Below are 25,066 nucleotides of genomic sequence, written 5' to 3' on the forward strand. Positions count from 1 at the left end.
AGATTAAATTTAACTCTCCCCTGATTGTGAACATGAAAATAATTAACTCTCCACTGATTATGAAGATTAAATTGTAAACCATGCTTATTTTTAGATTTAATCACCATAGATGTAAACACCCCTTATTCACACTTAAGTGGGGGAGGTCTATAACCTACATGTACAAAGTGGGTAATGAATCAGAAGCAACTGACTACCTGCTGGGCAGTCCTAAAGCACAACTTCAACTGTAATTGGTAGATGTAGAATTAGGAGAAGGCACAGGAAGTGATTCAAGAGAAAGTGTTTTTAAAAGGGAGTGACAACTTCCTGAGTAGAGTTCGATTGGCAATTCTTCATTCATTGGAGTGAAGGCTGGTAGAGAATCTGCTGACTGGACCTAAGACATGGTGAGTGAAAGACTAACTCCTTTCATATTGGATTTTCTGAAGAAACTAGCTTCAGGAGAGAATTCCCCAGGTCCTTGGCTTTGCCAAGGTCTAAAGACTAACTCTCCCTGCCTGAGTTGAGCCAGGGGCCAGGAGTAAATTACTTAGTGCTTAGGCTAGATATTTTACCCTATTCTCTCTCTGATTTTCTTACTTTACTCTTTCTATATTTTGAAAATAAATTGTAAATAAATCTTTTTTGTAATAAATTAATTTCCTGACAACCCTATTTAAACATAATCTAGTCCAACCTCCTTTCCTCCCTTACACTGTACATATATATAGTATATATGTCTAAATATTGTAAGATATGTTAACATTTATCAATATATCTATATACAAACATTGTACATATTTGCATATATTGTAGAGTATGTAAACTTGTTAAATAATGTTTTGTTTGTTTTGATCCCTAATCTCTACTTCTACCCAATCACAATTAGCCACCACTAATCACCCAGCAACAGCTGCCAGAAGTAAATATCTCAATATGCCAGGTTTGGCTACATTTGGCTAAGGTGATTCCCAGGACTTTTCTGCCTGGATGGAGAATAATTGAGATATGGCAGGCAGGTGTTAATAACTGGTAGACAGAATCATATCAGGAATACGGGAATAGAGGATGCTTTAAAAAAAAACACAAAAATATATTTCCTGCAAGGGAAAATAAGAAGAATTGACATGTCTTTTTTTTTCAATTTTTTTGGTATATATGGGAGGGGAAGAAATAAAAAAAATTCTTAAGACCAATAATTATAGAAAAACTATGAAGATACTTAGTCAAGTAAGGTTCCACTGTGGTACTACTTTATATCTCCACGTTTTTTCTCCTTTTAATATACATTCTTCCATTTGAGGTCTATTTTCTGCTATCATAGCAGTGCAAGGGAATAGTAACCATACCACTGACTTTTCAAACTAAATTTCTTGGTGGCTCCACTAATGTGAGATGTGACCTTGAAAATGTGGGTTTCAAGACTGTGAATTGCCAAGACTGTAAAGATAATTTTAGCTTCTTGAATTCAATCAAAAATAAGTGGTCCTCATGGGAAAAATTCCCAAATATGAAATATCCAAGTCAGCTGTGTTTTTAATGGAGATTTTAATTAATACAAATAAAGGAATTAAGGGAAGCGAGAGAGACAGAGTAAGAGGAAATAGTAGAAAAGGGCCTAGGCCAAATGGCCTAGGCCTGAGCCTTAAGAGACTAGTCAGTCTTTATCACTCACCACAAGGTCATTCCAAGCATCCTCGACTGTGAACCCCTGAACTGAGTTCACACAGCTCCTTTTAAAGAGAAATTTCTCTTATGCCACCTCCCCTAAATTTTCACATCTACCAATCACAGTAGACGTTTTCCACAGGACTGTCCATTCTTAATTCACATCTTCTTTTGTTATCACCTTCTCTGAGTAGACTAAAACTTCACACCTCTTGCTAAGCTTGCCCTTTGTAAGTTGCTTAACATTTTAGTGATTAATTTAACCTTTATAGGTACATAGTACCCTTTTGTATTAGATCTAAAAATAGATCTAGCTTAAGGGTTTTTGCTTCACTATAAGTATGAGTTGGGTACTTTTCATTGTTCAGTAAGGAATTTTACAACTTTATCTTCCCCTAAGGTATGCCTAAGTATGGGTGGAGTAATGTTAAAAGTTCTAAATACATGACCAACTACCTGCATTATTTAAAATGGGGAATAGCTTAACCAAATCTTCCAAGGTACAGTCTGAGCAGTTTTAAGATTCAGAGAGAGCATCCCTAAGCCTCAGAGTCTTCCCCAAATGGAATTATACTCTTTTCCCTTTGGAAATGCCCTAAAGGATTCCCAAGAAACAGTAGCCTTATTTTGGTCTCTAGGGTACATAATGACACCTAGACTTCCTATCCCTACCATCTTCCTTCTTACTAAGAAGCTGCATTAATATCCTATGAACATTGATCTTTTCACTTCTTATTTTCTTCAGATTCACTCATGCTTTAGTTCTCATCATATATCCACAGATACAATCATGGGCAGTAGATAGTGTCCCAGAAAGAGAAGCAGCTGCACTCAAACTGCAGGAGATACCTCCACAAAGCATGTCTAAAATACATCAATGCATTGAGTAACAAACAAGGGGAACTAGAGATCTAAGTAAAGGTAGATAGAAACGACAATAGATATCACTGAGGACTGGAGGAGAGAAACTAGTGATTAGGATCCAATAGTGGAAAGGCAGACCTTGTTCAGGAGGGCCATTTGGAAAGAAAAGGAAAGCAGAGGATATGCAAATATCCATCAATGTAGAAATTCAGCTATGAAGAGGGAATTCAAGGAGAGATTTCCTGGAAAATCATAAAACATAATGGCTATATGTAGGTGAGAGGACATAGACTATAGGCTGCCGGGTCAGCTAGAGTAAGTCAACAGAAATTTTCTGGTGCACAACACATACCTGTCATGCAGGCAAGCTATAATTATAATGAGGAAACTGATCAGAGCATCTGCTAGAAGTCTCTGCTAAATGCCAAGTATTTGACAATATTTTTAGTTGTTTTGTCATTAATCTTAGCATAAAGAAGGGAAAAAAATAGCAAACATATTCTATTTTTTGACCAATAAGAAGGAACTGGCAAAAGTAAAGAAGAAATGACAGGGATCCTAGAAGCCAGAAACAGTAGTAGCCATCTTAGAGTTTATTAGATGAGAACAAAAACTCTATAATATATATATATATATATATACATATATAAAATATACATATTTATGTGTGTGATACATAATCCAAAGTTAAGACAATTAATATCTAAGTGCTCAAAAATGACCGCATGGCCTGACATCCTGAAGAGAAAAAAATCAGTTCTGGAGAGATAGAAGTTATTCAAAAAATTATATTGAGATAGTCACAATGTATGAGGACTAAAAGAAAAGATTATCTAAAAGGACCATTGTAACAGACTTGAAGATCTCTTATGGATGGGTTTTCTCATCAGCTGAAGGTGAAAATCAGATAAATCCATCATAGGTCCCCATGGAATTAGGGATGTGCAGAGATCAGGAGCTGATCCTTTGCTCCACATGCTAGGCATCTTCTGTGTATGCTTCATCCTCTAACACAGGGTGATGAAACTATAGAACTAGCATGGAGTAAGAATTCAGTCCAGCTCCTTGGGGATTTATTCATCATATTCCAATGACCAGGGTTCAGTCATCACAACAATCTGGAAAGGAGATAAAAAGATTAACTTCTTGTTTTCCCCATACACCAACTGAAAAACTCTTATCTCCTGCTCTCTTTCCCTTAATTAAGAGTTACTGTCTGCTTAGGCAAAGATTCTTTTGCTCTGCTACCTACTTTTGCCCAAAAGTGATTCAGGATGATCTCCTCCTATTCAGTTCTAGGTGTAGATAATCTTACCCAGCACCAGTCCAAGATTGCACTGGAATTAGGTCAAAGAGACTCTTGAGAAGTGATTCCTAAATTTTAGTATAAGCATTTATACTAAAAATTAAATCAGTAAATGCTACAAATTAGAGCTTGATTTATTGTTTTGTTGGTTGTTGGGACATGGCAAATTCTGGAGAAAATAGCAATACTAAAATTAACTTTAAAAGTATACCCTTGTACTTTATTTTTCAGAGAGCTTGTTGTTAAACACTTACTAACATATCCATGATTATATAGATAAATTACTATGTGTATATGGATAAACAGATATAGATAGATAAATAATGAATAGATAGATAGTAAAATTTACCAACTAAATCCCTGATCAAAATTGCACATTAGAGTATTGACATTTATTTTCCACCTATATAATTTATCCAATGTGGATAGGTAAACTAATTTATTTCAAATTATTTCAGACTTTATTGAAAACTTTGTTGTATTTCAGATCTGAAATTGTCAGGTATAATTGCTGCACCACTTTTAAAAATATGTTTTTAAAAAATAATAGAAAAGAGAAAAAATGTCCCAGGGCAAGGGAAGAACAAATGTTCAAAACTTATTCTTTTAAGGAAGAGAATAATCTCACAGCTAGAGACCAGCAAACATGGCTTCATTTTCTGGCAAAATTTTAAATAATTTATTAAAGAGAAAATGAATGAATATCCAAAAAAAAGAATGTTTTCATAAAGCCAATTGCTTTGGCAAGAATAGATCATCCTATTCATCTTATTTCCTTTTGTTACTGAGTTGTCAAATTGCTAGGTCAACCAAATGCTTTGGCTGGGGGGGGAAGGGGGAAGAAGGGAAAGACATAGCATGGTCAGATTTGTGATTTAGAGAAATCACATTGGCTGCTATTGAGAAGGGTTGGTTGAGTGTCTGGAAGAAGGTCATTGCAATAATCCTAGTGAGAAGTGAGGCATGTCTGAATTAGAGTGGTGTTGATCTGAATTTAGAGAAGGGGATATCTGTGAGAGACGTTTTGGAGAGAGAAATGACTTTAGCAAATAATTGGGTAGGTAGGATAAGTAAACCTAAGATTTTGAGGAAGATAGCAAGGTTTTAATATTGGTTTCTAAAAGGATGGTGGTTCTCTTAACTTTCTCTAAAAATGAAGTTTCAAAACAATGAATCTGGAACTGACATTTTAAAAAAACTGTTACACTTTACACATACTGAATTTGATGTGCATAGCCTACATGAGCTCTTAAAACACTAGCCATAATTCCCACTCACATGGATAAGTTTCACTGTAGAGCTATCCCTAAGGACATGGATGTAATTTGCTGTAATTAGCTCAAGTCTCCATTTGCATATCTTCTCTAAAATTAACAATCATTTTAATTATTGGTCTTGTGGAGTTTCTACTTACTACAAAAAGCTGGTATCATACAGCCCCCCAAATGAATATAACCCTGTCCCACAAGTGATATAGAGTCCAAGGGACAGTGGGATCAAGGTTGGAGATAATTCACAATTTCTGGTTGATGGAAGTCATTTTCTTTTGTTCATGGCATGTTCAAGAATTTCTCCTTAGCATGTTCAGCATAGTTTCTTTGTTGAGCTCCATTTTACTTCATAAATCTATATCCAGTCTTCCTTTGACATTATGTAGTAGTAGACATAGCTGTCAGTGATATAGAAATGCTGCTAGAACACTGATGGAAAAGTGGGAAAAAATGACCTCCATATTAAGGGTATGCTGGAACCAACTCTAACCAACTTGTGATAGCCAATTTTTGGATCCTTAAGTTTTCAGCATTAGCAATCACACTTCAGAAAACAAATCAGAACTTAATTTATGATTTTTTTAAATTTTCTACTCTTTCAAAATGTTAATAATGGATATTAAACTCAAAAATATGTTTGCATACTTTTATTAGAGAACAAAGTTATTAAAAAATTACCAACATATCCCTGATTTAGACCTTTGAAGCCTATAAAGTTTTCCTCTGGACAAAAGGGGAAAGGGAAGGATATGTAGGCCAAGGCAAAATTCAATGTGTCTTGTCAACCCAGTCACCTGCATAGGTTTTATTAGAATAACAGATTGGTTCCATCTTTGCAAATGACTCCTTTCTCTACTCCAGAGACATTTGGCACCAAAATGAATTAGTATGAAGCTAGAGTCAAGAAGACCTGAGTTCAAATCTGTTCTGAGACACTTATTAGTTGTATGACTCTGGACAATTTACATAACTATTTTTTTGCTTCAGTTTTGTCAGGTGTAAAATAGGGATTTAAATAAATAAATAAAATAAAAATATTGTTATAGTGTCTTTTTCCCCAGGGTTGCTGTGAGGATCAAGTGAGATATTTGTATAAAAAACATTTAACACAGTGATAGTAAACATTATGCAAATGCTTATTCTCTTCCTTTTCCCTTCTTTCCCTTATTTATAGAATACTCCTAGGGTATGACAAAAGTTCATTGGCCTTAATATTACTACGTAGCATCACTCAAATCCCAGGGACTATTTGTGTTTAGTCTAAAGGCAATGACTAAGATTAATTGGACATTTTATCATTTCAGTGGGATGGAGTGATTTGATTGAGCAAATCAATCACCCTTTCCTTTGCATAAAAAAATACTCATTTCAAAATATCTAGTAGGCAGTTGATGATACAGGGCTTGAGATCAAGAGACACCAGATCTGAACAAATATATTTGAAAGTCATCTACAGGGTAATTGACTCCTCAGAAGGTAATGCTCAAGAAAGGAGATAAAGACAGTGTTGGACAGAACCTTTCAAGTAAATCCACAGCTAGTAACCATGGAATAGATATGATTATCAAAAAGAACCTGAGTGGTATGCATCATACAGATAGAATAGAAGCTAGTCATGAACCCTGAAAAATAATTTACCATAACTTGTTCAACCTGTCTCCAATTGATGTACATCCCTTCAGTTTCCAGTTCTTTGCCACCACAAAAAGAGTGGCTATAAATATTTTTATAGAAATAGGTCCTTTTACCCTATTATTAATCTCATTGGGTCTTCCAAGGAATCCTGAATGATTTCTATATGGGTGAGAGATATCTTGTAAAAAACAAACAACCATTTGTAATGACACATTTGTTCTGAAAATGCAAATCAACAAAAAAGCATTTATTAAGTCCCAAACTCTGAAGATACAAATGCAAAAGCAAAGGCAATCCCTACATTATTATTCTTTTTTCTTGTTTTCATGGATATCTTTGAAAATGGGAATATATCATTTTCATAAATGTTTTATAGAAAAAAAATTGGCACATTGACCAGTTCCTGATGTTTTCTCAGTCATCTCTAATTTTAGGACAAACCACATTCATATTCTTTTGCATTTCTTGGTAATCTTCCCCTCCTTGAGATGACTTGAAAATTTATCCCTGAGTGCCTTTAAAATTTTTTCACCTCCAGCATGTATTTTGACCATGGTGCCCCATTATATATATATATATGTATATATATATATATATATATATATATATATATATATATATACATAAGCCTTAAAGCATTTAAATTGGCTCCAGAGTTCATCTCCTCTTAACGGAAGTAATCCAGGTTATCACAATCTCCATGAGTCACATAATAGTTCCCAAATCATAAATGCTTGTAGTCATTGCTTATTGCTTTTGCTAGATGATGATACTATAGTACTTTGGGTAGTATTCTCATTTCAGTGATGATGATTCAAGCTTCCTTTACAGAATTAAGTTCTGGTTAGTTGTTTTGTTTTCACTTTAACGGTATTACTTATTAGGATTCCACATAGATAGTCACTTTTCTCATTTAAACTACTTCATTAATCGTTTCACCCACAAATATGACATTTTCTTCTCCAATTTTCTCTAGCCTTTATTGGCAATTATCTTTTAAATTTGATGGACACAAACAGCCAACTACCATAGTTCAATAGGAGTGGAGGATACCTTAAAGCATCACACAAAATCTTAATTTAATACTGCTCTTAAATTGTTAAATATTTAACTCTTCTCTCCAAAAACTCTATAACACATGATCTCTGATGCTATCCGTGATTAACACAAACTACTCTCTTAAGCTCACAGTTCACAAAATCAAAGATTCATTTTGATGGATTAAAAAAAAAAGAATTGAAGAGACTTTGAAGAAAATAAAGACACTCTATGGTAAACAGCCCTTTCCCCAAAGATATGAATAAAATCCCATTTGCATATAATTATGACTAGGTAGGGGTTCCCAATGGTCATTATCTCCCACAGTTCCCATACTACTAGATCATGATTCCCAGTTCAAATAAGCACATCTCAGCAGAGCCATGTAACTTCTAGCAAGTACTGACAGCCATCACTTCCCATCACTGTTGCTCCTTCAATGCCCTTATCTAGATGCTAGTGTTTTGATGAGAGAAACTATATGATTGGGGGTGAGGTAGGGGAAGGAAGAATAGAGAAGGAGTAGATCTCTCTAGAGTCTCCATTTTTTGACAAGAGGTAATTTTTTTTTGGAGGGGATAGTTAAGTGGACAGAATGTTGGGCGTGGCTTCAAGAAAATCCAAGTTCAAGTCCAGTTTCAGACATTTACTAGCTGTGTGTCCCTGGGCACATCCCTAAACCTATTTGCTTCAGTTTCCTCATTTGCAAAAATAATTTGGAGAGTGAAATGACAAACCATTCTAGTATTTTTGACAAGAAAAACCCAAAAGGAATCATTAAGAGTCAGACACAACTGAAATGACTATACAGCAACAATAACAATTTTTGCTACATTATAGTTCTTTGACTTATTACTCAATGAGGATGCTCCTTCTTCCATTCAAACCCTAGTTTTACAAAAGTTTGCTCAGAAGACAGTGGAGTTGCTCTGTTGATCCTTGGAAGATATGTTTTAATGAAATAAACATCCCCAAATTCAAAAGAAATAATAAAAATAGCATTAATATAGTACCTAAAGATTTGTGAAGCACTTAAATTTTATCCTCACAACAACATAAGTTTATTGTTTTCATATTTTCTCCCTATTGGAGATGAGATAATTGAGACAAATAGTGGCTTGCCCAGAGTTACATAATAAGCAAGTATCTGAGGTAGAATTTGAATTCAGGTCTTTCTAATTCCATATCCTGTGATCTATCCATTATGCCAACTAGCTGGCTGCATATTGGTGAATTTGTGTGCTACTCCTGAACAGAGAGTGAGGGAGAGAATTATTGAATATATTATTAAAAGAAATAGTGGTCACTAAAAGTCAAGCTGGCTTCGTTAAGCATAGGTCATGATATAATAATTTTTTCTTATATTTTTCCCTTCAGGGCAGTTTTTTTGATAGATCAGAGAATTCTGTCTACATAGTATTCAAAGATTTCAGTAGTCAAGGATAAGATGGTGAAACATGATAGTAGAATTGGGAAAATGTATAACTGATTGATTGTCTAGAATAAAAAAGTCATTATTAATTAATCAAATCTGATGGAGGGATGTCTTTAAAGGTATGCTCCAGGGATCTCTGCTTGATCTGTATTAAAATTATTTTATCAAAGACCTAGATGAAGACATAAATAAGCTTTTAAAATTGCACATTGAACAGAGCTAAAATGGCAGAGAAGGTACAAAGACCCACTTGATCTCTACCAAGTTACCCTCCAAAAAGTTATAATGCAATGCCTCAAAATGAATTCTGGAGCAACATAACCCACAAAAAGACAAGAAGTGATTTTTCAAATGGAAGCAACTTAGAAAGTTAGCAAGAGGGATCTAGGGCACCAGAATGGAGGTAAAGTACAGTGCACCAAGGCAATCTTTGGGTCCAGCTGAAGCAGCAGCAAAGGCTTGCAGAGCTCTCAACTACAGGCAATAAGTGAGGGGTTGGGAAGGGGGGTTGTCAGACAACTGCTCAGAAGATTACAGGTTTCCCTTTGCTGCCTCTGGATGTGAGATTCTTGTCTCATTGCCCATACACAGAGCCAGGTCACAGTCCACAGATGTGATCTCAGGGTGAGGAGGAGCACAAGCAGACTCCAGGGTTTATAGCCACTTGGAAGTAGGAGGCTCTGGTCACAGTTCCAAGGTGGGGAAAAGTGCTTGTGGTTAATTATAGATCAGAGCATAGGTCAGGAAGGAATTAAAGACACTATTCCCTAAACCATACTACTTTGGAAGAACTGAAAGCAGATAGGTCATGACAGCTTTGAAGACAGTGGAACAAAGACCTGAGCTTAGAACAGTGCTCCCATCCCCACAGATATAAAGCCTGATTTAACTATAGACCAATCTCCCTAATGAAAATAGATGCAAAAATCTTAAATAGGATACTAGCAAAAAGACTCCAGCAAGTGATCAGGAGAGTCATTCACCATAATCAAGTAGGATTTATACCAGGAATACAGGGCTGGTTCAATATTAGGAAAACCATCCACATAATTGACCACATCAACAAGCAAACCAAAAGGACCACATAATTATCTCAATAGATACAGAAAAAGCCTTTGATAAAATACAACACCCAATCCGATTAAAAACACTAGAAAGCATAGGAATAGAAGGGTCGTTCTTAAAAATAATAAGCAGTATATATCTAAAACCATCAGCTAATATCATCTGTAATGGGGATAAAGTAGATGCATTCCCAATAAGATCAGGAGTGAAACAAGGATGCCCATTATCACCTCTATTATTTGACATTGTACTAGAAACACTAGCAGTAGCAATTAGAGAAGAAAAAGAAATTGAAGGCATTAAAATAGGCAACGAGGAGACCAAATTATCGCTCTTTACAGATGTCATGATGGTCTACTTAAAGAATCCTAGAGATTCAACCAAAAAGCTAGTCAAAATAATCAACAACTTCAGCAAAGTCACAGGATACAAAATAAACCCGCAGAAGTCATCAGCATTTCTATATATTTCCAACACAGCTCAGCAGCAAGAATTAGAAAGAGAAATCCCATTCAAAATCACCTTATACATAATAAAATACTTAGGAACCTATCTCCCGAGACAAACACAAGAACTATATGAACGCAACTACAAAACACTCTCCACACAACTAAAACTAGACTTGAGCAATTGGAAAAACATTAACTGCTCATGGGTAGGATGAGCCAATATAATAAAAATGGCCATCCTACCCAAACTTATTTATCTATTTAGTGCCATACCCATTGAACTTCCAATTTTTTTTTTACTGATTTAGAAAAAAAACATTGCATAGTTCATTTGAAAGAACAAAGGATCAAGGATATCCAGGGAAATAATGGAAAAAAAATACAAAGGAAGGTGGCCTAGCAGTCCCAGATCTCAAACTATATTATAAAGCAGTGGTCATCAAAACAATTTGGTTTTGGCTAAGAGACAGAAAGAAGGATCAGTGGAATAGACCTGGGGTAAGTTTCCTCAGCAAGACATTATATGACAAACCCAAAGACCCCAGCTTCTGGGACAAAAAACCCACTATTTGACAAAAACTGCTGGGAAAACTGGAAGACAGTGTGAGAGAGATTGGGTTTGGATCAACACCTCACACCCTACACCAAGATAAACTCAGAATGGGTGAATGACTTGAACATAAAAAGGAAACTATAAGTAAATTAGGTGAACACAGAATAGTACACATGTTAGACCTTTGGGAAGGGAAAGACTTTAAAACCAAGCAAGCCATACAAAGAGTCACAAAATGTAAAATAAACAATTTTGATTACATCAAATTAAAAAGTTTTTGTACAAACAAAACCAACAAAACCAGAATTAGAAGGGAAGCAACAAAATGGGAAAAATTTTTCATAACGAAAACCTCTGACAAAGGTCTAATTACTCAAATTTATAAAGAGCTAAATCAATTGTACCAAAAATCAAGCCATTCTCCAATTGATAAATGGACAAGGGACATGAACAGGCAGTTTTCAGATAAAGAAATCAAAACTATTAATAAGCACATGAAAAAGTGCTCTAAATCTCTTATAATCAGAGAGATGCAAATCAAAACATCTCTGAGGTATCACCTCACACCTAGCAGATTGGCTACCATGACAGCAAAGGAAAGTAATGAATGCTGGAGGGGATGTGGCAAAGTAGGGACATTAATTCATTGCTGGTGGAGTTGTGAACTGATCCAACCATTCTGGAGGGCAATTTGGAACTATTCCCAAAGAGCGATAAAAGACTGTCTGCCGTTTGATCCAGCCATAGCACTGTTGGGTTTGTACCCCAAAGAGATAATAAGGAAAAAGACTTGTACAAGAATATTCATAGCTGCTCTCTTTGTGGGAGCCAAAAATTAGAAAATGAGAGGATGCCCTTCAATTGGAGAATGGCTGAACAAATTGTGGTATATGTTGGTGATGGAATACTATTCTGCTAAAAGGAATTACAAAGTAGAGGAATTCCATGGAGACTGGAATAACCTCCAGGAACTGATGCAGAGCGAAAGGAGCAGAACCAGGAAAACATTGTACACAGAGACTATGGAACAATCAAATGTAATGGACTTCTCCATTAGTGTCAATATATGGTCCCTGAACATTCTGCTGGGATCTAGGAGAAAAAACATTATCCACAAGCAGAGGACAAATTGTGGGAGTAAAAACACTGAAGATAAGCAACTGCTTGACTACAGGGGTGGAAGGGACATGAATGAGGAGAGACTCTAAATGAACACTAAATGAAAGCACTCTAAATGAAAAAATGCAAATACCAACAACATGGTAATAGTTTCGAATCAAGGTCAAATGTAATACCCAGTGGAATTGCACGTCGGGTATGGGAGGGTTGTTGGGGGAGGGGGGTGGAAGGAAAAAAAATGATCTTTGTTTCCAAGGAATAATGTTTGAAAATGACCAAATAAATAATGTTTAAAAGGAAAAAAAAGCCTGATTTAACCATTTTTTAAAAATTAAAAGTAAAGAAAAATACTGGAAAATGGTTTAAAAATAAAAAAACTCAACATAAAAATTTTTTTCATCCCAAGGAAAACAAAAATGTGAACTCAGAAGAAGACAGCAAAGTGAATACTTCTGAATCCAAAGCTTCTAAGAAAAATATTAATTACTCTCAAGTCAAAAAAAATTAATGAAGGAGCCCAAAAAGGAATTTAAAATTTAAGTAAGAAAAGTAGAAGAAAAATTTGGAAAAGAAATGAGAATGATAAAAGAAACTTGTGAAAAAAGAATCAAAAGCTTGGTAAAGAAGGTACAAAAAATACAGAAGAAATGAATATCTTAAAAAAAAATAGAATAGGCCAAATGGTACAAAAATCCAATGAAGAGAAGTTTTTAAAAAGCAGAAATAGAAAAAAATACACAAAAATACACAAAAATGCATGGAAGAGAAGAACTTCTTAAAATACAGAATTGGTACTATGAAAAAAGAGATACAAAAATTCACTGAAGACAAGAATTCTTTTCAAAGTAGAATTGGCCAAATGGGAAAGAAAGTACAAAAGCTCACTCAAGAAAATTATTTCTTAAAAATTAAAATTGGTCAAGTGGAAGCTAATGATTCCATGAGGCATCAAGAAACAATCAAACAGATCAAAAGATTTTTTTAAAAAAGCAAAAAATTGTAAAATATATCATGGAAAAAAAACAACTGACTGGAAAATAAATCCAGGGAAAATCATCTAAGAATTATAGGACTACCTAAAAGCCTTGATCAAAAAAAGAGTATAGGCACTATTGTTTGAGAAATTATCAGATAAAACTGCCCTGATATTCTAGAAGCACAGGGGAAAATAGAAGTTGAAAGAATCCATTGATCAGTTCCTGAAAAAGATCTTATAAGGGTAATTTACAGGAATATTAGAGCCAAATTTCAGAACTCCTAAGTCAAGAAGAAAATATTACAAATGGCTAAAAAGAAAAAAATTCAAATATCATAGAACCACAGTCAGGATATCCTTTGATTTAGCAACTTCTATATTAAAGGATTAAAGACCGTGGAATGTGGAATATGATGGTCTGAGTTAAGACTTCATTCCAGCAAAACTAAGCATAATCCTTTAGGGGGAAAACAATGGATTTTCAATGAAAAGGAGGACTTTTAAATATTCCTGATGAAAATACTAAAGTTGAATGGAAAATCTGACTCTCAAATACAAGATTTAAGAGAATCATAAGAAGGTAAACAGGAAAGAGAAATCAAAAGATATTCCAAAAGATTAAACTGTATATCTATCTATCTATCTATCTATCTATCTATCTATCTATCTATCTATCTATCTGTCTATCTATCCCTACATGAAGAGGTAAATCTTGTAACTCTAAAGAATGTTGTCAATATTTTGTCAGTTAGAAGGAATCTGCATAGATATAGGATGTGGGTTTTAAATGATGGGATGATATTTTTTAAATTAAGAAATAAGAATGCATTGGGAGAAGAAGGAAGGGAAAAATGTAATGGGATAAATTAGCTCACATAAAAGGGCTATGAAAGATTGTGTTCAACGGAGAGAAAGGTACGGAAGGTATAAAGGGAAGCAGGTAAACCTTACTCTCATAAGAATCAAGTCAATAAGGGAACAACATGCACAACTGGGTATAGGAAGTTACCTTACACTACAGGAAATTAGGAGGGGAAGGGGATAAGAAAACAGTCATGGGGTTGATAGGAAAAAAAGGCAAATTGGGATTGGAGGTCAGAAACTAATCAGGGGGAAATAGGGTAGAGAGTAATACACAGTAATGATAATAGTGAAAAAATTGCTAGTCTCTAATAAAGGCCTCATTTCTCAAATACATAGAGAAATAAATCAAATATATAAAAATACAAGTCATTCCCCAATTGATAAATGGTCAAAGAATATAAACAGGCAATTCTCAGACAAGCACTATGTAGTCATGCAAAAAAATGCTCTAAATCACTATTAATTAGGGAAGTGCAAATTAAAATATCTCTGAAGTGCTACCCCATACCTGTCAAATTGGCTATTAGAGCTGAAAAAGAAAATGAAAAAACAATGGAGGGGAATATGTGAAAATTGAGATACAAATGCGCTTTCAGGGGAGTTGTGAAGTGATTCAATCATTCTGAAGAGCAATTTTGGCCTTTGCCAAAAGAGCTAGAAATCTGTACATACCTTTTGGCCCAGTTATCCCATTGCTAGATTTTTTTAGCCCAAAAAGATAAAAAAGGGAGGAGGGGAATCTATATGTACAAATATATACGAAGCAGCTCTTTGGGTAAGAGAGTAAGACAAGGAATTGGAAAGCAAAGGGATACCCATCAATTGAGGATTGGATAAGTTAATAGTATGTGATTGTAATGGAATACTATTGTGCTCTAAGAAATGACAAGCAGGAAGAACTCAGAAAAACATGGAAAGACTTATATGAACGGAAGCAAAGGGAAATAAACAGAACCAGGAAAACACCGTAGAGAGTGAAAAGAATACTGTATAATGAACAACTGTGAATAATAGCTATTCTCAGCAATACAATGATACAAAACTATCCCAAAAGTCATGTTAAAAAGTGCCATCTGCTAATAAAAAAGGGAAAGGACCTACTTATACAAAAATATTTATAGCAACTCTTTTTGTAGTGGTAAAGAATTGGAAATTAAGAGGATGTCCATCAGTTTGGGGAATGACAGAGCAAATTGTGGTACATGTTGCTGACAAAATATTGTTGTGCTATAAGAAATGATAAGCAAGATGATTTCAGAAAAAAGATGTTAGGATCTTGAGGAATTAATGCAGAGTGAAATAAGCAGAACTGGGAAAATACTGTACACAATAACAGCACTATCATATGACAATTATTTGTGAAAACTTGGCTATTCTCAGCAATGTAATGACCTGGGACAATCTTGAAAGACTTGTGATTGGAAATGCTATCCACCTCCAGAGAAAGAACTGTTGGAGTCATCTTCCACATCAGTGTATTTATAGTTTTATTTTGGTATTTTGGTTATGTATGAGTTTGCTCTTACAACAATGACCATCATGGATATGTGCTTTGCATGACAATAAAAATACATTTTTTAAGATGCCATCTGCTTCTGGAGAAAAAGATTGATAGGATCTGAATCCAGAACAAAGCAATCTTTTTTCACTTTCTTTCTTGAAATTTTTCTTTTTTAATTCCCTTCTACAAAGAGATTTTTATAGAAGAATATTTTATATGATTTCATATGTCAAATCTAGAATGAGTTTACTTATATATCAATGTGAGTGGGGGCATTGGGAGAGGAAAGAAGGAGATAATTTGAAAAATATTCTTTGAAAAATTTTGGAAACTTTTTAGATATAAGTGGAAAAATAAAATAAAATTTAATTTTAAATAATTGAATATGGAACAAAGCTGGAAGAAGCAGATAACATATTAGATGACAACACCTGCATCAACAAGGTCACAAGATAGGCAAGAATGGTAGGCAAAAACCAATATGTCTAAGTTTAATGAATAAAAAAGTAAAGTTCTACACTTGGATAGGGCAAATCAATTTCACAAATGTAAGATTAGGAGATATGGCTAAACAATAATTCCTATAGAAAAATAAAGAGAGTTGTTAGATGATAGACAGACAGATAAATAGATAATAAGGTGGGGTTGAATGAACTCACACTGAACTAGTAACGTGGCATGATAGTCAAAAATAACTAATTTATTTTCTAGGCTATATTATGAGAAGTGTAAGAAGGTGTTCATTTTGGTTGTATAAAAGAGGTAGTGGTGTGACCATACTTTGTCCTAGTTAAATGATATCTAGAATATTATGTTCAGTTATGAGCACTAAGATTTTGGGAAATCACAAACAAGGTTCAGAGTGTTCAGAAGAGGATGAATAAAATGGAGATAGGACTGAAAGATATTCCCGTGTAATGATGAAGTCCCAGGAGGTGTTAAGCTTGGATTAAAGAAGAGACACAGTATTGGTTTTTTTAGTCCTATGAAATATGCCTTATGACCTCATCATTTCAACAAAATCTCTCTCCAAAATTACTAATGATTTCTTAATTGTCAAATCTAATGGCCTTTTCTTAATCTCATTGACCTCTCCAGTCCCTTAGACACTGTTAATCATCCTCTCCCCTCCTCTGCCTCCTAGGCAGGACCTCATTCAGATCGCACTCTCTAAATACAGGAGTCCTTTAGAATTCTTTCATTGCACCTTTTCTCTCCTCCATCTATACTACTTTATTTGTGGATTTCATCAGTTCAATGTATATAATTATCATCTCTATGCTGATGATTTTCAAATCAAATTTTCTTTCTTCACTTTCTTCGCTAACCTCTAATCTCACATCTCAAACTGCCTTTCAGACATCATGAATTGGATATTCAGGAGTTTCTTATATCCTTATATGGAACTGGCTGTCTTGCCATTGTGGACCTTTGAGTAGACCCTGGATGACCACTCTGGAGAATATTGTAGAAAGGATTCTTTTTTAGGTAGGTACAGAATTCCCAAAGAATTCAACTGGGAATTTCCTCCTGAGAGAAAGGAATAGAGGCAATGAAGATATGCAAGGAGATATAGGGGGAAATTGACAAAATTTAGAGTCTGAGGACAGGTCAGAATCACAGTTCTGCCATTTCCTAACTATATAATATTGGAAAATTCAGTTATCCTCTTTGGAACTTGGTTTCCTCATGTGTAAAATGGAAGCATCATAGGAGATGATTTCACTGCTCCTATTTAGCTTCAGTTAATATAATTGTTGTATTCCTTGTGATCCTGACTTGCTTGGAAAGGGTCTCTGTACTCACTCCATCTACAAAAATTTTGGATGCATGTAATACATGTATTTGAGATTCTTTCTAGAGTTACTTTTAGTAAGCTGTGAGAATATAACTAGGACAAAGTCATGTATAATTATGACCATTGGCTCCTCTTTCACAGTTTGCACAGTGCTTTTAGAACAATTAAAGCCAACTAGTTGGTACACATGTCAACGTGAATTCTGGAAGCCCCAAATTTGCCCATTTTCCTTGAGAAATGGAAATCCCAAAGTGACTTTATCTTAGATTGAATAAGGATTCTCCCAGTTCTCATTGTGTCCTGAACAGGAGTAATAGAAATGCTCAGGTGCTCAATCACCCTTTTAGTCCTAGAAGTTCACCCCATTGTATCAGAGATCTGTTCCATAGAAGACCAGCACCTGTGCAGGAACCATCCTTTTAGTATCCACTGTAGTAGACAACTCCCTCATACCCCAGCCTCTGGCTACCGCCTCTTTCCCTAGCCTGCTTACAACCTGTCAGTGTATGTTTTATGTGCTTAACTTACCAAGAGGTATATAAGATCCCCATGTTTTATTGTTCTTTGGAGAATCCTCTCGTTTAGTGACTCTTAGAGTCCCAGATCCCTTGGCTCTGTGTGGTTTTTAGGCACTTGACTGTGTGGTGGCCAAATATTGAACAATATCTCTTTTCTGATTGAAGATTTAGTTTAGCTGACTACTTTAGTAGTTCTGTTTTTTTCCAGGTTGACACACAGTATAGAGCATTGAGTCTAGAGTCTGGAAGATCTGAATTGAAATTTGGTGTAAGATATGAATGATCCGTATGATACTGGACAAGCCACTCAATCTCTTTGCCTCAATTTCTTCAAATGTATGGTGGGGAGAGGGCCAGTTGTGAGGATCAATACCATTGTGAGGATCAAATATGGTATATTTTAATGTGCTTATTATAGTGCCTGGCACATATTAGGCAACATATAAATGCTTTCCCCCCCTTCTCTGTCACCTCCCACTTATTTATTTTTATTTTAAGTTCAGTTATTTCAGTCATTCCCAAATCTTCACGATCCCATTTAGGACATTTTTGGCAATGATATTGAAGTGGTTTGACAATTGCTTTTAAAACTCATTTTTACAGATGAGGAACTAAGGCAAATAAGGTTAAGTGACTTGCCCAGAGTCACACAGCTAGTAAGTGTCTGAGGTCAGATTTGAATTCAGGTAGATGAGTCTTCCTGACTTCAGCTTTGACATTTTTATTCATTGTACCATCTAGAAATGTTTCATATCATATCTTAAGGTTATTTAATCTACAAATAAAAGAATGTATATTCTGCTGGTATCTTCTGATGCCTCATAGTGTAGACATACTCATGGATTTTTTAATCCTATGCCTATGAAGTTCAAATTATAGTAGATGATACCTAACTGGAAAGGCTTGAAAAATTGGCCTGATGATGGATTATAATGCTGCTCTCTGGTGATAAATCTAAGTTGATAGATGTACATCACAAAATTATTTTTATGGTCATTTTTTTGTTACAACTACTATCTAAAACTGTCTTTTAAGTTGAAAAAAGGAGTGGAATCCAAAATGGCAGAGGACCCGAACTCATTAATAAAACCATAACTCCTTGAGTTGTTTAAGTAGTATTATGGAGTATTAATCAAATGAGAGATCATACTACCTGGTGGATAGACCCTCAAATTCAGGAAAACATGGGTTCAAGTCTTGCTTCAGAGATATCTTGGCTGCATAACTCTACATAAATCACAAATCATGGCCCCAGGCACTCTCAGGAGCTGTCAGTCAAAAAGATGCCAATCTGCAGAGATAGAAGCAGATCCTCACTAGCAGTATCATATGCTCTAAAATCATGTCTATTAAAAAAATCATAAAATAATTTTTAAATTTGTCTTGATGACTAGAAGCCTCTATAAAACACTATAAAACACTTTCTAAAAGGTGAAAAGGATCTTAAACTTCATCTAATCTAACCCTTCATTTTATAGGAGAGGTAATAAAGACCCAACATAGTTAGATCACTGGCTCCTGGTCATACAACTAGATGGTGAAAGACTTCCATTCTTTCTCACTAGGTTTCTTACTTTGTATGGAATTATCTAGCAAAAAGGAATGATCCTCACAAAGTTCTTTATATTCAAGATACCAGCTTATCATTTCCCCATGGGACAATTAATAGGTTTACAATTGAAATTTGTCACACTAAGAGAAATTACACAAAGCAGGATAAACACTCACTCTTCTAGGCAAAGTTACCACCCCTTTTGCATCATAAATCATTTTGTAACTATCTTTTCAGATCTAAAGCTGACTCTACAACTTGATCCTATATAGTTTCTACTTTTGGCTTAGGCAGCACTTACAATGTGGACCCTTTTTTAAAGCTTTTCTGTTTGTTTTTTTTTTAATTTTCTTTTAGCCCCAGATTCAATTGATCCACTGTAAAGAAACTTGCAATAGCCAGCTTTTCTTTTGTTGTTAACATCTTGGCTAATAGGCTTTCTGCCTTTACTTGGCTTTGAAGTTATTTACCCATGATGAGCACAGCTAAATAGTTAACATGCTCCAATAGAGTATTGCATGTTTGACAAAAGCCTTGAAACCAGCTGCTTACAAACCTCCACAATCTAGGCCTCATTCATTCAGAATTTGTGAGAATTCAGACAAGGTCTTATCCCTGGGGTTTGATTTTATCTTTGGAAGGTGTATGAAGAAAGGCCTTGAAAGCAAATGAAGCCTATAAATGAGCTGATGAGGGAAATGGTTACCTACTTAGGAGAATAAACTGTTCCTAGTAAATGGATGCTTAAAAACAATGTAATTTTAATGTAAGTAGAATAAAGTGCCACTTAGACTGGTGCTTTGATGGACTAATTACAACCTGTTCTCATCTCTTCATTAAAAGGATTTCCTGCTACCGGACACCACATTGTTAGACTAGTTTCGGTTACCTTGCTTGTGCTTCAAAGGAATGGAATTCATCTACTTTAAAAATAAAACTATGATTTCATCATTTTACCAATTCAAACTGGTCTCCCTCAGTTTGAAGAAGATTATGAATCTTTCCTGAAAATATTTCAATTCATGGTTATTTTCTCCTTCCCTAATAGTTTTTTTTTCCCCCTAGTTATATGAAACTAAGTAATTGCTGAGAACCAAAGTTTCCCCAAATAAGTGATTAGTTATATTGACGGTAACAAAAGTGTGGTCTACAGTAAGAGACAAAGTGTGAATACTTTTCTAACCCTCCAGAGAAATAGAAAGAGAACACAAGAGATGTTGCCCAAAAGACTTGGAATTCTGTTTGTGTAGTAATTCACATTATTACAGAACTGGACTGGATTTTTATTGGTGCCTGAGAAAAATGCTTTTCACAAGAATTCACCCATTCCAGAAAGCAGTGTCATAAAAACAAACAATAAATAGAATAGTTTTCCTGTTTAGATTGTGTTTTTAAATCACCAGAATTCTTTGTTTGGAGATTGGCTCTAAGAATACACTGGACTAGACTAGCCAAACCTAAGAGTTGGAAGGGGCTTCTGAGGCCATTTATTCTATCCATGCATTATCTTCAACTGATGTTCCTCAAATCTTCACTTAAAGGACTCTGGTAATGAAAAGCATTCTCCCTGTGCAGTGAAAATGCTGAATAATGTCAATTGTTATCAAAGTTTTTCCTTACCTCAAATTGAAATAAGTCTATCTTCAGCTTCTTACCTAAATTTTGACTTATGGTGACAACTACAATTATTCCAATCCATCTTCTACATGAAGACCTTTCACATATTATAGTAAAAAATACAAGAATCCCCTTGCAGAACTCAAAATAAAAAGAGTTTGTGGTAAATGGAGAACTCAAAAAGAAGTGATGGCCCAAGGGTTAATGGATTTGATGACTAGTCTGAAAGATAAAAGAAGCAGGAATATGATATACTGACAGACATACTGACATCTAACCAATAAAAAAGTACATTTCTCCCAACAAATATAATTATGCCTGTCCTAAATGTTGTTCAGGGCTTTAGATTAATGGGATTCGACAAGTGTCCTCTTTCACTTGTAAAAATGATTTGTTGCATTTTTATGTTATTTTATTAGATTAATTTAGAATATTTTTCTATGGTTACAAGATTCATGTTCTTTCCCTCCCCTCCCACCAATCCCTTCCTCTAGCTGACTCAGAATTCCATTGGGTTTTACAAGTGTCATTGATAAAGACTTATTTCCATATTATTGATATTTGAACTAGGGTGATCTTTTTAGTCTACTTCACTAGTCATATCCCCATTGATCCATGTGATCAAGCAGTTGTTTTTCTTCTGCATTTCTGCTCCCATAGTTCTTCCTCTGGATATGGATAGCATTCTTTCTCATAAGTCCCTCTGAATTGTTCTGGATCATTGCATTGCTGTTATTAGAGAAGTCCATTACATTCAATTGTATCACAGTGTATCAGTAACTATGTACAATGTTCTCCTGGTTCTCCTTTCACTCTGCATCAATTCCTGGAGGTCATTCCACATGGAATTCCTCCAGTTCATTATTTCATTGAGCCCAATAGTATTCCATGACCAACATATACCACAATTTGTTTAGCCATTTCCCCAATTGGAGGGAATCCCCTCATTTTCCATTTTTTTTTGGCTACACAAAGAACTCAGTTATGAATATTTATGCACAAGTCTTTTTCCTTATTATCTCTTTGGGGTACAAACCCAGCAGTGCTATGGCTGGATTAAAGGGAAGGCAGTCTTTTAGTGCATTTTGGGCATAGTTCCAAATTGCCTTCCAGAATGGTTAGATCAGTTCAAAATTCTACCAGCAATACATTAATGTCCCAATTTTACCACATTCCCTCCAACATTTATTACTTTCTTTTTCTATCATGTTAGCCAATCTGCTAGGTGTGAGGTGATAGTGATACCTCATAGTTGTTTTGATTTTCATTTCTCTGATTATAAGAGATTTAGAACACTTTTTCATGTGCTTATTAATAGTTTTGATTTCTTTATCTGAAAATTGCCTATTCACGTCCCTTGCCCACCTATCAATTAGTGAATGCCTTGCTTTTTTGCACAATTAATTTAGCTCCTTATAAATTTGAATAATTAGACCATTGTCATAGGTTTTTGTTATGAATATTTTCCCCAATTTGTTGCTTCCCTTCTTATTTTGGTTGCATTGGTTTTGTTTGTACATAACCTTTTTAATTTAATGTAATCAAAATTATTTATTTTACATTTTGTAATTTTTTCTAACTCTTGCTTGGTCTTAAAAATCTTTCCATTCCCGAAGATCTGGCAAGTATACTATTCTGTGTTCACCTAATTTACTTATAGTTTCCTTCTTTATATTCAAGTCATTCACTTATTTTGAGTTTATTTTGGTGTAGGATGTGAGATGTTGATCTAAACCCAATCTCTCCCACACTGTCTTCTAATTTTCCCAGTAGTTTTTGACAAATATTGGATTTTTGTCCCAAAAGCAGGGATATTTGGGTTTATCATAGACTGTCTTGCTGAGCTCACATACACTAAGTCTATTCCACTGATCCTCCTTTCTGTCTCTTAGCCAGTACCATATTGTTTTGATGACCATTGCTTTATAGTATTGTTTGAAATCTGGTACTGCTAGGCCACCTTCCTTCACATTTTTTTTTTGTTATTTCCCTGGATATTCTTGAACTTTTGTTCTTCCAAATGAATTTTATTATGTTTTTTTTCTTAATTCAATTAAAAAATTTCTTGTTAGTTTGATGGGTATGGCACTAAATACGTAAATTAATTTGGGTAGAATTGTCATTTATATTATGTCAGCTTGTCCTACCCATAAGCAACTAATGTTTTTTCAATTATTTAGATCTAGTTTTAATTCTGTGGAATGTGTTTTGTAGTTGTGTTCATATAGTTCCTGTGTTTGTCTTGACAGATAGATTCCTAAGTATTTTATATATTATCTAGGGTGATTTTAAATATAATTTCTCTTTCTCATTTTTACTGCTGAGATGTGTTGGAAATATATAGAAATGCTGATGATTCATATTGGTTTATTTTGTATTCTGTAATTTTGCTAAAGTTATTGATTATTTCCACTAGCTTTTAGTTGTTTTTCTAGGATTCTTTAAGCAGACTATCATATGATCTGCAAAGAATGATAGCTTGATCTCTTCATTGCCTATTTTAATGCCTTCAATTTATTTTTCTTCTCTAATTGCTACTTCTAGTGTTTCTAGAACAATATTAAATAATAGAGGTGATAATGGGCATCCTTGTTTCACTCCTGATCTTATTGGGAATGCTTTTAATTTATCCCCATGTCAGATGGTACTTGTTAATAGTTTTAAATATATACAGTTTATTATTTTTAGGAAAGGCGCTTCTATTCCTATACTGTCTAGTGTTTTCAATATCAATGAGTGCTTCATTTTGTAAAAGGCTTTTTCTGATCTATTGAGATAATCATGTGATTTTTGTTGGTTTGCTTGTTGATATGGTCAATTATGTGGATGGTTTTCCTAATATTGAACCATCTTTGCAGTCCTAGTATAAATCCTACCTGATCATAATGAATAACCCTCATGATCACTTGCTGGAAACTTTTTGCTAGTATTCTATTTAAGATTTTTGTATCTATATTCATTAAGGAGATTGGTCTGTAGTTTTCTTTCTCTGTTTTTGACCTGCCTGGCTTTGGAATCAGTAATATATTTGTTTCATAAAAAGAATTTGGTAGAACTCCTTCTTTGCTTATTTTATAGAAAAGATTGCATAGTATTGGTGTTTGTTGTTCTTTAAATGTTTGATAGAATTCCCTTGTGAATCCATCTGACTCTGGAGATTTTTTCTTATGGAGTTCTCTGATGGCTTGTTCAATTTCTTTTTTCTGATATTGGATTATTTAATCATTCTATTTCTTCTATTAATCTAGGCAACTTATATTTTTCTAAATAATACATATCACCTAGATTGCCATATTTATTGCCATATAATTGGGCAAAATAGTTTTTAATGATTGCCTTGATTTCCTCTTCATTAGAGGTGAGGTTTCCCTCTTCATTTCAGATACTGTTAATTTGATTTTCTTCTGTCTTTTTTTTATTAGATTGACCTGTGTTTTGTCTATTTTATTTGTTTTTTCAAAATACCAGTTTCTAGTCTTATTTATTAATTTGATAGTTCTTTCAATTTCAATTTTTTTAATTTCTCCTTTAATTTTTAGTATCTCTAATTTAGTTTCCATCTGGGGACTTTTAATTTGTTCACTTTCAGGTTTTTTTATTTGAATGACCAATTTGTTCACCTGCGCCCTCCCTAATTTGTTAATATATGAACTAAGGGATATAAATTTCTCCCTTATTACTGCTTTGGCTGCATCTCATAGATTTTGAAAGACTATCTCATCATTATAATTTTCTTCAATGAAATTATTGTTTCTATGATCTGTTCTTTAACCAGTTTTGGAGAATCATATTATTTAATTTCCAATTAATTTTTGATTTGGCTCTCCATGTACCTTACTAATTATTATTTTTATT

This window comes from Monodelphis domestica, chromosome 3, assembly GCF_027887165.1.
Source record: "Monodelphis domestica isolate mMonDom1 chromosome 3, mMonDom1.pri, whole genome shotgun sequence".
NCBI lineage: Eukaryota > Metazoa > Chordata > Mammalia > Didelphimorphia > Didelphidae > Monodelphis > Monodelphis domestica.